This window comes from Ovis canadensis, chromosome 3, assembly GCF_042477335.2.
Source record: "Ovis canadensis isolate MfBH-ARS-UI-01 breed Bighorn chromosome 3, ARS-UI_OviCan_v2, whole genome shotgun sequence".
Lineage (NCBI taxonomy): Eukaryota > Metazoa > Chordata > Mammalia > Artiodactyla > Bovidae > Ovis > Ovis canadensis.
This window is the reverse complement of record NC_091247.1, coordinates 55,752,941-55,771,015: the sequence shown is the minus strand read 5'-3', so window position 1 is coordinate 55,771,015 and position 18,075 is coordinate 55,752,941. Positions and strand designations below refer to the sequence as shown.

The 18,075-nt window shown below is 39.0% G+C and overlaps 1 pseudogene; it reads left to right on the top strand.

The window, feature by feature from the left end:
• Nucleotides 1-7,260: 7,260 nt before the first annotated feature.
• LOC138436253 (tRNA (guanine(37)-N1)-methyltransferase pseudogene) lies at nucleotides 7,261-8,071 on the top strand (annotated as a pseudogene).
• The last annotated feature ends 10,004 nt before the right edge of the window (nucleotides 8,072-18,075 follow it).

Below are 18,075 nucleotides of genomic sequence, written 5' to 3'. Positions count from 1 at the left end.
CTGTCGTCCCCTTCTCCTCCTGCCCCCAATCCTTCCCAACATCAGTCTTTTACAATGGGTCAACTCATCGCATGAGGTGGCCAAAGTACTGGAGTTTCAGCTTTAACATCATTCCTTCCAAAGAAATCCCAGAGCTGATCTCCTTCAGAATGGACTGGTTGGATCTCCTTGCAGTCCAAGGAACTCTCAAGAGTCTTCTCCAACACCACAGTTCAAAAGCATCAATTCTTCGGCGCTCAGCCTTCTTCATAGTCCAACTGTCCCATCCATACATGACTACTGGAAAAACCATAGCCTTGACTAGATGGACCTTAGTCGGCAAAAGTAATGTTTTTGAATATGCTATCTAGGTTGGTCATAACTTTTCTTCCAAGGAGTAAGCATCTTTTAATTTCATGGCTGCAGTCACCATCTGCAGTGATTTTGGAGCCCCAAAAAATCATGTCTGAAAAAATTTTAAAGTAAAATAAAAGAAATTTAAAAAAAAATCTAGTGTTAAGTGTGTACTGAATTGAGAAGCTTTCATTCTCTCTGAATGCAACTGTGAAATTGGCTTGTGCTTTTGACTGTCATTGGAGTCTAAGCAATTCTTATTTAACTTTCTTTTTTTTGACCTTTTCCATTTTATTTTTAAAATTTATTTATTTTAATTGGAGGTAAATTACTTTACAATATTGCATTGGTTTTGCCATACATCAACATGAATCCACCACAGGTATACACGTGGTCCCCATCCTGAACCCCTCTCCCTCCTCCCTCCCCATACCATCCCTCTGGGTTGTCCCAGTGCGCCAGCCCCAAGCATCCAGTATCATGCATCGGACCTGGACTGGCGATAAGTTTCATATATGATATTATACATGTTTCAATGCCATTCTTCCAAATCATCCCATCCTCTCCCTCTCCCACAGAGTCCAAAGGCCTGTTCTAAACTAATTTTCTTACTTGACCCAACACCTAGATAACAGCTGTAAAATCTCAGGTTTTGTCCATAGACTTAAATTTTACAAGATGACCTAACATTCTGGTAAGGGCATTGATTTTTCAAATATCTTATTACTTTAATTATAGGTTTCTTGTATTCACTATGCATCTGGAGTCCAAAAGGAGACTTACAAATTTCTCTCTTGTCTCTTCTTTGGAAAAAAATAGATATTTTAAAAGGCAAAAGTCATTATTCCAGTCTTCAAAACTGCCAAGGGCACTAAAAATTACATCTTATATTTATATGTGGATTGTCCTTCAATTTAGCCAGACATCATGCAATCATTCATTGGACTTAATATTTATTGAACACCTATTATGTTCCAGGCAATGTTCCAAGTGTCATGGGAAGAATTATTCTGATATATATCACTCACGTATATATTGGAAGTTATGGGATTGAATAAATTGAATCAGATATGGACTCTGCATTCCAGGAGATTATAAGAAATCACAGAGGACAAAACAGATTCATACAATATTTTAACAGAAGATAAAGGACTAGGATAAAGGTTGTGAGAGACATACGATAAAAAAGACTAAGAAAAGACAGGGGCGGTGAGACATAATTTCTGCATGGAGACCTAGGGCAGGGTGGAGTGGATAGAGGGTGGAGGAGGGTGATTTGAATGATACTGTAACTATACTGTGAACTTATGCAGATTCATTTCAAATATCCTTAGTCTTTTTAAGTATTGAAAGAGATAAGCAAATGTAGCATGGGCAGTTTTATATTTGGAAGAACAGAACAAATATGAAAGATAAACATAGCATTGAGAATCCATACCTTTATTTACCACCCTTGTACTCTTCTAGACCTCATCTAGTTTGCTTTGCATCACCACCACCACCTTGAAGAGTGGATTGTATGGACCTTTGTAGACATGCAGTACATATTTGAAGATTGAAAAACAAATCCCGTGACATAAGAATCTTATGATTTACACATCTTTCCTCAGAAGGGTGATTGAAGATTTCAAACAGAAGTGGGTCACAGAGAAAAGTGATATGTGCAGGGCGTAGCATTTTTATTTCAATTTTTTTTAACTTTTTATTTTACATTAGAGTATAGTTGATTAACAATGTTGTGATAGTTTCAAGTATACACCAAGGTGATTCAGTATATATGTATCTTTTTTCAAAATTTCCCCCATTTAGGTTGTTGCATAATATTGGGCAGAGTCTTGACTAGTTCTTTACTTATCATTGATTTATAAACTGAGACAGTCTTTCTGTTTTTTCCTAAAATAATTGTGAATAAAGTCCATTTACATCAAATATCATTTATATCAAATGACCCACAGGTCTCTTCTCCCAAAACAAGCTGTGGGGAGGTGGAATCTAGTTAAATGTCCTGCTCTCACAGATCCCATGTTGCCAGCCTGATTTTGTGAAACTTATAAGTGATCTTATACTGGAATTCCTACAAAGCAGTGTTAATCATTTCAGTGTAATTGTGTTTTAATGTCTTAAATAAACAATAATTAAAAGTATTAAAAATGCCAAATATGGTAGAGAATGATCATTGCTTATAGTAAGTTTGGAATTAATGCAATACAGTGAATTAAACATTAAAGATTATTTTTTTTTCAAGATTCTTTCAGTAGAATTGTGTTAATCCTATGAGCATCAAAACATTTTATTGAGAGTTGTATTTAATGTTGTTTTAAGTATGCATGATCTCATTTGATAATCTAATAAAACCAGGTGGGACAAACAGTTTATAGATGAGGGGAGTGAGGCTTAGGAAGAACAAAACTGAAGTTCACAGACCTGGTTAGTAACCAGCTGGGACATTTCCATTCCATCCTTCTGGCACTGCCTTTTTACATTAGAATTTTACTTTTCATAGAGGAAGGAAGGTCACTAGGCTGATGACGCAAAATAAATGAATCTTGTCAAACTGCTGTGTTCATACTCTGGACTTTGGAGAGTGAAGGAAAAAACTAGGCAGAGAAGGTAATCCTGAGCAGAATGAGTTCATGACCAAAGTCCCTGTCATTCCTGACCAGAGTTTGAGATTTACTGCTTTCTCCTGAGGGAAAGCCAGATTGTCATTTCATACTTGTGGAAAAGAACTGCTACCATGAAGAGATGCCATTCATTCTGTCCTAGTCCTCCAGCTTCAACCACAATCACAGAAGAGAGAAGACCCCAGATGAGAAAGAGATTACTTTTCACATAAAATTGGATTAAGGAGTCCTGCTTCCCTCTTTGAAGTATTCTTTGAAAAAAAATGCACACTTTTTTATTGAAGATCTTACAAATTATTACTTTTAATGGATCTTGCAACATAAAATGCACCATGCTTGAACTCCAAACTGGTGTCATGCTTTGGTGAGTGTTTTATGAATTGTAAAATTGGAAAATAAGTTAAGATACCAAAGTGGCTGCTGGCTCCCCCATCCGATAAATCATACTTGGGATTAGTATGTAATATCCCTTTTAAGACCTCTTTCATTTCTATCTTTTTATGGACTTGAACTGAATGCCAATAAAAGCGAAGAAATTCTGTCCATGTATCTTCGTTTTTCCTTGTTAACTATATTACTTAGCTGTGCAGATTTTCTTTATTCTGAATGATCACAGGCTTTATGAAAGTGTCAGCATCTCATTTAACTGTGTTTTCTAGTGTTCAGACTTTGCACCATGACTGAGGTATACTTAGAGATATACACTTTAAAATAGATGTTAATCTGGGGAGGATTAACCTCTTTGGCAGGGAGAGGACGTTGATGAACTCACTTTGCTTTTTTTTTTTAAATAATTTATTTTATTTATTTTAATTGAAGGTTAATTACTTTACAATATTGTATTGGTTTTGCCATAACAATAAAATATAAGCAAAACAACTACAGCCAATCATTTCAGAAGTCTGTTAATTGGCCAAAGCCACAGAATGAACTAAAAATTGTCTATACAGGAGAGGTTGCTGAACTTTGGTAAGACGGTGGGATCTGTAATATTTGAGTTTAGGGCTAATCTCCTCTCCTTCCATTCCCTCCTCACCTTAGAAGTGTAGGAGGTAAAAGCCAGCAGCCATTGCAGAGAACAAAAAGACTGAACTGCTTGTGGAGCTCTGTTAAAGCATCATCCCCAGGACAGAGTCAATATTTTGTCTGAACTTTCAGACCTATTTCAGACCTATTTCCCTGGGAAATAGGTGGTTATTTGAATGATTCAGAGCTTAGCTCAGTGGGAAGTGGATGGATCTAATACCAGAGTTATTACAAACAAGTCTATTTGTTTGTAACAACAACAACGGCAACAAAATACAAGGCATTAGAAGCACAGGAAAGTCCACATACACTTTGTATTAGCTGAAAGAAACAGCTAATAGAAAAAGGCCCTCAGGGGCACCAGATTTTGGACTTAGCAGAAAAAGATTTTAAATAAGCTATTGTAAATAAATTCAAAGAAGTACAGGAAATCATGTATAAAGAATGAAAGGAAGTGTGAAAATACTATTGGTGATGGTAACTGTGTAGCCATTATGAAAGGCAATATACATGCATTATTTTGTAATTCTTTTCCTCTCCAATCTGTTTTCAAAGACAACTGAATATCAATAAATATAAAGCTGCATTAATGGGCCTATCATTTATATAGATGTACATTTTTGCAAAGGAGGAAGAGGAAATAGGGGTATTTTAGACAGACGTTTTTGCACAGTATTGAAATTAAATTGGCATGAATCAACTAGATTATTTCACATTAAGGAGCTAATTGTAATTTTCAGAGCAAACACTACAAAAATATCTGAAATAAATATGGTGAAACAACCAACAATGAAATTAAAAAGATACGCTACAGAACATGTGGGCTTTCTTATAGTTCAGATAGTAAAGAACCTGTCTACAATGGAGCAGACCCAGGTTCGGCCGCTGAGTTGGGAAGAATCCCCTGGAGAAGGGAATGGCAACCCACTCCAGTATTTCTGCCTAGAAAATTTCATGGACAGAGTAGCTTGGTTGGCTATAGTCCATGGGGTTGCAAAGAGTCAGACACAACTGAGTGACTAACACAACAAGAGAATATATATTTAACAAAAATAAAAGATAGAAATCAAGGAACAAGGAAAAAGTAAAAAGCACAAGACATAAGGAAGCAAACAGCAAAAGGACAAATATAAACCCTGCCTTATCAGTAATTATATCAAATCCAAGTGGATTAAACACCTCAATCAAAAGACAGATGTTGGTAGAATAAATATACTAGCTACAGGATGCATACTTTTATTCAAAGACATAAATAGATTAATAAGAAAAGGATGGAAACATTTACATGAAAATGATAGTCAAAGAGAGATGAACTAGTTGTACTAAAATCAGGCAAAATATACTCGGAGGTGAAAATAATTACAGGAGAAATAGAAACACTAGTGTAGGAAATGACAACCTATTCCAGTATTCGTGCCTGAAAAGTTCCAGGGCAGAGGAGCCTGGCGGGCGGCAGTCCATGGGGTCACAAAACGTTGAACATGACTGAGCATGCATACATACACAGAAACATTTTATCCTTATTGAGGGTTAATTTATAATTAGAAAAATGTGAGAATTATAAACATATATACACCTATCAACGGAGCCCCAAAACACATGAAGTAAAAACTGACACAGTTAAAGGGAGAAATAGATAATTCAATAATAAAAATCTGAAGCTTCAATACTTAATTTTTGATAATGGATAAAACAACAATACAGCAGTTCAACAGAGAAATAGAATATGTGAGCAATATTATAAACCAAATTGTTCAGTCACTAAGTCATGTCTGACTCTGCGACTCCATGGACTGCAGCATGCCAAACTTTCCTGTCCTTCACTATCTCTTAGAGTTTGCTCAAACTCATGTCCATTGAGTCAGTGATGCCATCCAACCATCTCATCCTCTGTCACCCGCTTCTCCACACGCCCTCAATCTTTCCCAACATCACAGTCCTTTACAATGAGTCAGCTCTTCCCATCAGGAAGCCAAAGTATTGGCGCTTAAGCTTTAGCATTGGTCCTTCTATTAAGTGTTGATTTACTTTAGGATTGACTGGTTTGATCTTGCAGTCCAAGAAACTCTCAAGAGTCTTCTCCAGCACCACAATTCAATGGCATCAGTTCTTCAGTGCCCAGCCTTCTTTATAGACAAATATTTAGAGAACACTCCCTCCAACATCAGAATATGAATTCTTCTCAATAGTCATTCTGCTAACATGGAAAATTCTCTAGGATAAACCTTGCATTCAATTCATCTCAGCTACACAGAGGTATCTGACTCTTTGTGACCCCATGGATTAGAGCATGCCAGCCTTCTCTGTCCTTCACCAACTACTGGAGCTTGCTCAAAGTCATATTGATCAAGTTGGTGATGCCATCCCACCATCTTATCCTCTATTGTCCCCTTCTCCTGCCTTCAATTTTCCTAGCATCAGGGTCTTTTCTAATCAGTCAGTTCTTTGCATCAGGTGGCCAAAGTATTGGATCTTCAGCTTCAACATCAATCCTTCCAATGAATATTCAGGGTTGTTTTCCTTTAGGATTGACTGGTTTGATCTCCTTGCAGTCCAAGGGACTCTCAAGAGTCTTCCTCAACACTACAGTTCAAAAGCATCAATTCTTTAGCACTCAGCTTTCTTTATGGTCCAGCTCTCACATCCATACATGACTACTGGAAAAACCATAGCTTTGCTAGAGGGACCATTGTTGGCAAAATAATGTATCTGCTTTTCAATATGCTGTCTAGGTTGGTCATAGCTTTTCTTCCAAGGAACAAGTGTCTTTTAATTTCATGGCTGCAGTCACCATCTGCAGTGATTTTGGAGTCCAGAAAAATAAAGTTTGACACTGTTTCCATTGTTTCCCCGTCTATTTGCCATGAAGTGATGGGACTGGATGCCATGATATTTGTTTTTTTAATGTTGAATTTTAAGCTAGCCTTTTCACTCTCCTCTTTCACTTTGATCTAGAGACTCTTTAGTTCCTCTTCACTTTCTGCCATAAGGGTGGTGTCATCTGCATATCTGAGGTTATTGATATTTCTCCCAGCAATCTTGATTCCAGCTTGTACTTCACCCAGCCTGGTGTTTCTCATGATGTATTCTACATATAGGTTAAATAAGTAGGGTGACAATATACAGTCTTGATATACTCCTTTCCGAATTTGGAATCAGTCCATTGTTCCATATCTGGTTCTAACTGTTGCTTCTTAACCTGCATACTTCTCAGAAGTAGGTAAAGAGGTCTGGTATTCCTGTCTCTTGAAGAATTTTCCATAGTTTGTTTTGATCCTTACAAATCAATAATATTGATAATATCTACCAAAATTTCCAACTGGAAGTACTATCTGGAGAGGAGAATATGATGACCAAGGTGTGAAAAAGCAATTACACCTGTGAATTTGATTTTTCAAAAGTCTGTTGGAATCCTCATCTCTCCGCAGAACACAGCCATATCACAGAACTTCTCCAATCTGGGGAATGTTCTATTTGATGTTTTTCCTGGGGTGGGTTGGGCCCTTTGCCATTCCAGCAGCAAAGAAAAACTGCGCTGTGTTTGCTAATAATCTCAATCCTGAATCTCATAAATGGCTACTGCACAATTTTTGTAATTAATTACAAAAATTGTGGACCAAAAGGTAAAAGCCTTTAACTTGGATGGGAAAGACTTAGTGCAAGGACCAGTCAGAGAAGAGTTAATGCAGCAGCTGGGACCACTGTCAAAACAAAGAAAATACTCTGTGCACATTGTCATGGATTTGATGAATTTGCCAGCAAAGCCTATTGAGTTTTTCACCTCTTTCAAAGCACTCTTAGATGGACAGCCATGTGGCAGTGAACTCCTTCCCATTGTGTGCTGTTACAGCTTTTCCAAAGGTGCTAATCTAGCTAGGCATGTTCGGCAATAAACTGAAACTGTGTAGGCATCTTCTTGGAGGCATGTAGTTCAGTTCACCTAGTAAGAAATGCAGTCCCTAACAAGGAAATGCTATACATCACTTTTCGGATTCCTGGTGCTATATTTTGCAAGAACCAGACTGTAAATCAAGACAATCATGAGGATCCATCTCTTAAATACCCAGAGGACAGATAAAGATTTTTAGGAAGAAAAAAAAAAACCAAATTGCTTCAGTCACTTAATTGGAAATATTTTCTCCATCTCCCCACTAGACTTTTGTGATAGTGAACTATCATTTGTATGATTTCTAATATTTTAGCGTTCAGTTACTTTAGAATTGAACCCTTTTATTTTACTCTAGCTGGCTTCCCTCGTGGTCAGATGGTAAAGAATCTGTCTGCAATGTGGGAGATCTAGGTTCAATCCCTGCATTGGAAAGATCTCCTGGAGTAGGCAATGGCAACCCACTCCAGTATTCTTGACTTGAGAATCCCATTGGCAGAGGTGCCTGGTGGGCTATAGTCCATAGGGTTGCAAAGAGTCAGACATGACTGACAGACTAACACATTCACAGTCAAAGGCTTTAGCATAGTCAATGCAGCAGAAGTAGATGTTTTTCTGGAACTCTCTTGCTTTTTCGATAATCCAGCAGATGAGGGCAATTTGATCTCTAGTTCCTCTGCCTTTTCTAAATCCAGCTTGAACATCTGGAATTTCTAGGTTCACATTCTGTTAAAGCCTTGCTTAAAGAATTTTGAGCATTACTTTGCTATCTTGTGAAATAAGTGCAATTGTGAAGTAGTTTGAACATTCTTTGGCATTGCTTTTCCTTGGGATTGGAAGGAAAATTGGACTTTTCCAGTCCCATGGCCCCTGCTGAGTTTTCCAAATTTGCTGGCATATTGGGTGCAGCACGTTAACAGTCTCATCTTTTAGCATTTGAAAAAGCTTAGCTGGAATTCCATCATCTCCAGTAGCTTTGTAGTAATGCTTCCTAAGGCCCACTTGACTTCTTACTCCACAATATCTGGCTCTTGGTGGGTGGTCACACCATAGTAGTAATCTGGGTCATTAAGATTTTTTTAATACAGTTTTTTTCTGTGCATTCTTGCCACTTATTCTTAATATTTCTGCTTTTGTTAGGTCCATACCATTTCTAAAAAGCCTCTTGATGAAAATGAAAGAGGAGAGTGAAAAGGTTGGCTTAAAGCTCAACATTCAGACAACTAAGATCATGGTATCTGGTCCCATCACTTCATGGGAAATAGATGGGGAAACAGTGTCAGACTTTATTTTCTGGGGCTCCAAAATCACTGCAGATGGTGATTGCAGCCATGAAATTAAAAGACGCTTGCTCCTTAGAAGGAAAGTTATGACCAACTAGACAGCATATTAAAAAGCAGAGGTATTACTTTGCCAACAAAGGTCTGTCTAGTCAAGGCTATGGTTTTTCCAGTGGTCATGTATGAATGTGAGAGTTGGACTATGAAGAAAGCTGAGTGCTGAAGAATTGATGCTTTTGAACTGTGGTGTTGCAAAAGACTCTTGAGAGTTGCTTGGACTGCAAGGAGATCCAACCAGTCCATCCTAAAGGAGATCATTCCTGGGTGTTCATTGGAAGGACTGATGCTGGAAACTGTAGTACTTTGGCCACCTCATGAGAAGAGTTGACTCATTGGAAAAGACCCTGATGCTGGGAGGGATTGGGGGCAGGAGGAGAAGTGGATGACAGAGGATGAGATGGCTGGATGCCATCACCAACTCAATGGACATGAGTCTGAGAGAACTTCAGGAGTTGGTGATGGACAGGGTGGCCTGGTATACTGTGATTCCCGGGGTCACAGAGTCGGACACGGCTGAGCGACTGAACTGAACTGAACTGATACAATTTCTGTCCTTTATTGTGCCCATCTTTGCATGAACTTGGTATCTCCAGTTTCCTTGAAGAGATCTCTAGTCTTTCCAATCCTATTTTTCCCTCTATTTCTTTGCATTGTTCACTTAAGACTTTCTTATCTCTCCTTGCTATTCTCTGGAACTTTGCAGTCAGTCAGGTATATCTTACCCTTATTCCTTTGCCTTTCACTTTTCTTCTTTTCTTAACTACTTGTAAATCTTCCTCAAAGAACCACTTCATCTTCTTGCATTTCTTTGGTTTGGCTTTGGTTACTGCGTCCTATATGATCTTATGAGTCTCCATTGACAGTTCTTTAGGACTCTATCAGATCTAATCCTTTGAATCTATTCATCACCACCACTGTGTAATCATAAGAGATTTGGTTTAGATCATACCCAAATGGTCTGGTGGTTTTCCCTGCTTTCTTCACTTTAAGCTGGAATTTTGCAATAAGGAGCTGATTATCTGAGTCATAGTCAGCTCCAGGTCTCCTTTTTGCTGACTATAGAGAGCATCTTTATCTTTGGCTGCAAATATAATCAATCTGATTTTGGTATTGACCATCTGGTGATGTCCATGTGTAGAGTCATCTCTTATGTTATTAGAAAAGGGTTTTTGCTCTGAGTAGCATGTTCTCTTGACAAAACTCTGCTAGCCTTTGCCCTACTTCATTTTGTACTCCAAGGCGAAACTTGCTGTTACTCCAGGTGTCTCTTGACTTTCTACTTTTGCTTTCCAGTCTCCTATGATGAAAAAGACAACTTTTTTTTTTTTTTTGGTATTAGTCGTAGAAGATCTTGTACATCTTCATAATACTGGTCAACTTAAGCTTCTTCAGCATTAGTGATTGGGGCATAGACTCGGATTACTGTGATGTTGAATAGTTTGGCTTGTTAACAAACCAAGATCATACTGTCATTTTTTGGACTGCATCCAAGTACTGCAGTTTTGACTGTTTTCTTGATTATGAAGACTACTCTATTTCTTCCAAGTGATTGTTACACATAGTAGTAGATATAATGGTCATCTGAATTAAATTCACCCATTCCAGTCCATTTTCCCTCATTGATTCTAAGATGTCAATGTTTACTCTTGCCATCTCCTGCCTGACAACATCCAATCTACTCATGGACCTTACATTCCATGTTCCTATGCAATTTTGTTCTTTACAGCATCAGACTTTACTTTCACCACCAGACATATCCACAACTGGGCATCATTTCATCTTTGGACCATCTTTGGACCAGCAGCTTCATTCTTTCTGGAGCTGTTAGTAATTGCCATCTGTTCTTTCCCAGCAGTATATCGGACACCTTCTGACCTGTTGGGCTCAGTTTCCAGTGTCATATCCTTCTGCCCTTTCATACTATTCTTGGGGTTCTTGCGGCAAGAATACTGGAGTGGTTTGCCATTCCCTCCTCCTTATTCAAAACGTGTGTTTTGTCAATGTAGCACATCATATATATTGGTTTCCTATTGCTACTGTAACAAATTACCGCAGATCCTGGAGGTAGTTCTGGAGGTCAGGAGTCCATAATCAGTATTACATGGGGCTAATGTCAAGGTGTTTCCTTATGGAGGTTCTAGGGAATATATATATATATATATATATATATATATATATATATATATTCCCCCTGGAAAAGGCAAGTTTCTAGAGGCTGCATTCATTCCTTGGCTCATGCACCCAGATCACACTGCTTTTTCTTCTTTGTGTCCATTGTCACATCTTTGCTGTCTTGGATATTCTTGCTTCTTTATCATAAGGACCCCTGTGATTACATTGGACTTGCCTAGAAAATCTAGGATAACTTTCTCACCTTAATATCTTTCACTTAATCACATCTGCAAAGTTGTAAGACAACACATTCACAGGTCTGAACATATTTGCTGTTGCTGTTGTTTAGTTGCTAACTCGTGTCTGAGTCTTTGTGACCCCATGAAATGTAGCCCAGCAGGCTCCTCTGTCCATGGGATTTCCCAGGCAAGAATACTGGAGGGGGTTGCCATTTATTTCTCCAAGGGAACTCCCCAACCTAAGGATATAACCCACATCTCCTGCATTGGCAGGAAGATTCTTTATCACTGAGCTACTAGGGAAGCCCCCTGGATATATTTTAATCACCCTTATTCTCTTAATTATAGTATACCTTGCTGAGTGTCAAAGATTTACATTTATCTGGTACTGAAACTACATTCACCTCATTCCCAAAGGTCTCAAATCATTACAACACTCACTCAAAGTTCAAAATTCTATTATTCAAATATCATGAACTCCAAAGTCCAAAATCTTTCTTTCTAAATAATCAGATAAGGGTCACATTCGCTACATGATCCAGTCCAGGGCAAGATTCCTCTTCATCTGTGAACCTGTTAAATATGACAAGAAGTTATCGGCTGCCAGAATATAGTAGTAGGACAGACATAGATAATAGTTATGACATTTCTATTCCAAGGTTAAAGATAGAAGTAAGAAACTTGTCACTGATTCTGATGCAATTTGGAAATCAAGTATGGTAAATTCCATGAATTTCCAGGTGGTGCAGTAGTAAAAAGAAAATAAAAAAAAGGCAGACAGCCAATGCATGAGGCACAGGAGATGTGGTGCCTGGACAGGGAGGACCCGCTGGAGTAGGGAATGGCAGCCCGCTCCAGCATTCTAGCCTGGAAAATCCCACTGACGTAGTAGCCTGGCAGGGTACAGTCCATGGAGTCACAAAGAGCTGGACACAACTGAACACACACACACACACACACACAATAAATTCCATTAGGCTACAATGCATGGAAACAATCTGTGACTCATACTCTGAGTCATTCTTCTTTTTCAAGAGGGACAATGTTTGCTGGCCCCTGAGTAGTCTTATCAATCTGTTTCATACGTGTAGAATTTGAGGCATCTGACAGTCCTTTTTTTGTGTGTGTGTGATTTTATTTATTTATTTTTTTCTCAGAAGAAAAAACTTTAATGAAACAGAGATAAGTAATCTACCAGATAAAGAGTTCAAAGTAATGGTCATAAAGATATTTACCAAACCCAGGAGAAAATGGATGAATACACTGCAAACTTGTAAAAAGAGATTTCTTTTTTCTTTTTTTCTATTTAAATCTTTTTCTCTTTATTAAATTTTTATTTTTACTTTTTTTACTTTACAATACTGTATTGGTTTTGCCATACATTGACATGAATCCACCACGGGTGTACATGCGTTCCCAAACATGAACCCCCCCCTCCCCTCACTTCCCTCCCCATAACATCTCTCTGGGTCATCCCCGTGCACCAGCCCCAAACATGCTGTATCCTGCATCGGACATAGACTGGCGATTCGTTTCTTACATGATAGTATACATGTTTCAATGCCATTCTCCCAAATCATCCCACTCTCCACCTCTCCCTCAGAGTCCAAAAGTCCGCTCTACACATCTGTGTCTCTTTTGCTGTCTCACATACAGGGTCATCATTGCCATCTTTCTAAATTCCATATGTATGTGTTAGTATACTGTATTGGTGTTTTTCTTTCTGGCTTACTTCACTCTGTATAATCGGCTCCAGTTTCATCCATCTCATTAGAACTGATTCAAATGTATTCTTTTTAATGGCTGAGTAATACTCCATTGTGTATGTGTACCACAGCTTTCTTATCCATTCATCTGCTGATGGACATCTAGGTTGTTTCCATGTCCTGGCTATTATAAACAGTGCTGCGATGAACATTGGGGTACATGACAGTCCTTTTTTATTTCTTCCTCCTTCTGTCCCTTTTATTCTAAGCTTACAGTATTTCTGCTGGTAGAATATTCTCAAATGGTCCTGCTGTGGATCTTCCATGCCCCCCACAAGGATTCACTCAGTTAAAACAAAGCTTCTTTCACAAATCTCCCCGGAATCATCTTATCTCTATTCTTGGCCTCTGTTGAGGTGAATATTCTGAACTTTTGGTTCTTCTAAGGAACTAAGAAAAGGTTGCCCAAGCACTTCTTTTTTCTTGAGAACATGCATTCTTGATGATAAACATTTCCACACCCTAATTGTAGCATCTTTTGCTATCCAGACAGGTTGAGAATTTCTCAATTCATAAAGTCTTGTTTCCTTTTACTTAACAGTTATTCCCTCAATTTACCTCTTAGTGGTTACATTTTACTCTAAGATGTAAGAGGAAACCAGGCCACACCTTCACCAGTTTGCTGGAGAACTTCCTTAACTATAACCCAAATTTATTTATTATGTTATACAACACAATTCAGCTAGATTTTCTTCCTCTATGTAATAAAGATCTTCTTTCCTCTAGTTTCCAATAATATGTTCCTCATTTCCTCTGAGTCCTTACCAGCAACTTGTTTAACATCCATATTTTTACCAACAGTTTATGATAATTTAAATATACTCTTGGAATTCCCTGGTGGTGCAGATGGTAAAGAATCTGCCTGCAGTGTGGGGGAACTGGGTTTGATCCCTAGGTTGGGAAGATCCCCTGGAAAATGGATCCAGGATTCTTGCCTGAATAATTCCCTAGAAAAAGGAGCCTAGTGGGCTACAGTCCATGACCTCACAAAGAATCAGCACGACTGAGTGACTAACACATTAAATATACTTTAAGACAGTGGTGGTCCCCAACCTTTTCACAGAAGAGACTGGTTTCATGGAAGACAATTTTTCTGCAGACCAGAGGGGGGAATGGTTTCAGGATGATTCAAGCATAGCAGGGTTCATGCTCCTATGAGAACCTAATGCAACCACTGATCTTATAAGATGTGGAGCTCAGGTCATTATGCGAGTAATAGGGAGTGGCTGTAAATACAGATGAAGTTTTGTTCGCTCACCCACCACTTACCTCCTCCTGTGTAGCCCAACTGGCAACTTCTGCTGTAAGATGATACACGTTGTATCTGCTGAGCCCTCTACTTCTTTCTGAGCTCTCATGGGCAGAGTCTTCCATATCCATATTTCTATTGTCAATGTAGCTTTTTTCTATCATATTTCTCAAAATTCTTCTAGCCTTCTCCCATTACCCAATTCCGAAGCCAATTCCATGTTTGTAAATATTTATTGTAATAACACTAGGGAAGTGATATACTATATTAAAAGAATAAAGGAAAAAACATGATCATTTCAATAAGTATAGCAAAAAAAAAAATTTGAAAAGCATCCAACATTATCAAGATAAGCACATTCAACATACCAGGACTAGAAAGATATTCCTTCAAGCTTATAAATGGTGTTCACAAAAATGGACATCACATGGCATCAGGATTAATTAAGTACTTTTCCTTAAAATTAGGAAAAAGAAAAGGATGTAGGAATCAATTAAAAGGTTGTGGGCTTGCTCATAGTTTTCCTATCTGGGTAAATTGAACATTAGCTAACTTTTATCTTCATTGGTTTGAATGCTTTTCTGACTATGTTTTAATATTGAAGCTATATTTGTACCAAATCTTAGTCTATTCCTTTTCTGGATAACTAACTGTTGTGTTGGAATGTCTCTGTAATCATAGCTTGTATCATGTCATTTTTCTGAGATCCAGTAGACCCGTGGTAGCAGCTTTTATAAAGGTTTTTATTCCTCTGCTGAAAATTTAGCAGCCAATTTTCAATCCAGTTAAAAGTCATATTGTCCAAGCATTAAATTTAATTTTCTTAATAAAAGTCCATATGGAGATACCAAATCACATCTTAGCACTTAATTATGAGATGTACTTTAATGTAATAATATGAGATGCGATCTTGTGTCTTAAATAGTGGCTTTATCTGAGAATACAATATTTTTAAAAATACAGTCTGACAAAGCGATAAGAGAAAAGAAGAGAGAAAATAATTCAGTGGAATGATTCTGAGACAAGTATGTTTGTGTGTGTTCCACTCATTGTGACCCTATGGACTGTAGGGCTCCTGCCAGGCTCCTCTGTCCATGGAATTCTTCAGGCAAGAATACTAGAGTGGGTTGCCATTCCCTTCTCCAGGAGATCTTCCCGACCCAAGGGTTGAACCCAGTCTCCCACACTGCAGGCAGATTCTTTACCATGTGAGACAAGTATAGAAGGTAATCTTGTATCCACAATAGTTCTATACACATTTTAGACCAGCAAAATATCGCTTACTGAGAGAAGTCTATGGAGAAGGCAGTGGCACCCCACTCCAGTAATCTTGCCTGGAAACTCCCATGGACGGAGGAGCCTGGTAGGCTGCAGTCCATGGGGTCACTAAGTGTCGACATGACTAAGTGACTTCACTTTCATTTTTCACTTTTATGCATTGAAGAAGGAAATGGCAACCCACTCCAGTGTTCTTGCCTGGAGAATCCCAGGGACGGGGGAGCCTGCTGGGCTGCCGTCTATGGGGTCACACAGAGTTTGGACAAGACTGAAGCGACTTAGCAGCAGCAGCAGAGAGAAGTCTATGTCCAACACAGAGTGTTCCAGGCTGTGGGAATACACAAAGGATAACAATAGATCACCCCTGATGTCTATCCTTGGCTGTATTTATGTGTGCGTATAAAAATACATGGGCCTGGAAAAGGCAATGGCACCCCACTCGACTACTCTTGCCTGGAAAATCCCATGGCCGGAGGAGCCTGGTAGGCTGCAGTCCATGGGGTCGCTAAGAGTCGGACAGGACTGAGCTACTTCACTTTCACTTTTCACTTTCATGCATTGGAGAAGGAAACGGCAACCCACTCCAGTGTTCTTGCATGGAGAATCCCAGGGATGGGGAGCCTGGTGGGCTGCCGTCTATGGGGTCTCACAGAGTTGGACACGACTGAAGCGACTTAGCAGCAGCCCTGGTGGCTCAGACTGTAAAGGATCTGCGTGCAATGCAGGAGACCCAGGTTTGATCCCTGGGTTGGGAAGATCCCCTGCAGAAGGGAATGGAGACCCACTCTAGTATTCTTGCCTGGAGAATTCCATGGACAGAGGATTCTGGTGGGCTGCTGTCCATGGGGTCACAAAAAGTCGGACACGACTGAGCGACTAACACTTTCACTTTCATATAAAATATGTAAATATTACAGATATTACCTCTCAAGAATGCTTTTATACATTTTTTACCTGGCCTAAAATTTTTTTTTTTTTTTTTTGCCTCAAGCCCCCTGTTATTGACAAATGTTAACTGCTTGATGTAACTCAGACTCACTGTGCACAAAGTTGAAAGAATTGTTTGTCCTTTCCTCTCTTCCTCTCCTTGAATCCCATTGAAAAATTAAAAAAGAAATCAATCAGAGCTTAACCCTGCTTCCTCTTCTGACTTCAATGTTTCATTTATTGCAGTCTTCATTTTTCAAATGACTCAGACTCTGAATCTCTAAATCATCTTCAGCAATTCCATTTACATAGTTGATTCATTTCTGTTATTCTCTTTAGAATATTGCTATTTAATAGCTGAGGGACCACCATAAACTTTCCTTCATTCATTTAATCCCCACTGCCAACACATCTATTCTGGAAAGTTCACAGACATTATCTCTTAAGAAGTTATCTATCTGCCTGTCTATTTATCTTTCTAACTATGCTAAGTCGCTTCAGTCGTGTCCAACTCTTTGCGACCTTGTGGACTGCAGCCCACCAGGCTCCTCTGTCCATGGGATTCTCCAGGCAAGAATACTGGAGAGGGTTGCCATTGCCTTCTCCAGGCGATCTTCCCTACCAAGGCTTTTAACCTGCGCCTGTTGTCTCCTGTATTGGCAAGCAGGGTCACTACTACTAGCGCCACCTGGTGGCTCAGACAGTAAAGAATCTGCCTGCATTGCCGCAGATTTGGGATTGATTCCTGGATGGGGAACATCTGGAGAAGGGAAAGGTTACCCGCTCCGGTATTCTTGTCTGGAGAATCTCAAGGACAGAGGAGCCTGGTGGGCTACAGTCCATGGGGTCCCAAAGAGTCAGATAGTACTTAGCATACATGTATACACATCTATCTATCTAAAATAGATAGATCTAATCTGAAGGTTGGCAGGTTTATGACTCAAGAGGAGCTCGTTTCACCTTGAGTCTAAGAACAACAGAATACTGATGTCCCAGCTCAGATAATGAAGTGGAGGAATTCCTTTTAATTCAGAATTTGTTCTATAGTATTTGTATCTTCAGGGGATCTTTCCAACCCAAGGACTGAACCCAGGTCTCCCACACTGCCAGCAGATTCTTTACCATGTAAGACGTAGAAGATTAAAAAGATATGCTTATTGTATCCACAATAGTTCTATACACATTTTAGATCAGTTGATTGAATGAGGCCCAGCCACATTAGGGAGGATAATGTGCTTTACTCAGTCTACTCATTCAAATGCTAATGTCTTTCAGAAACACTCATCCCCACCACA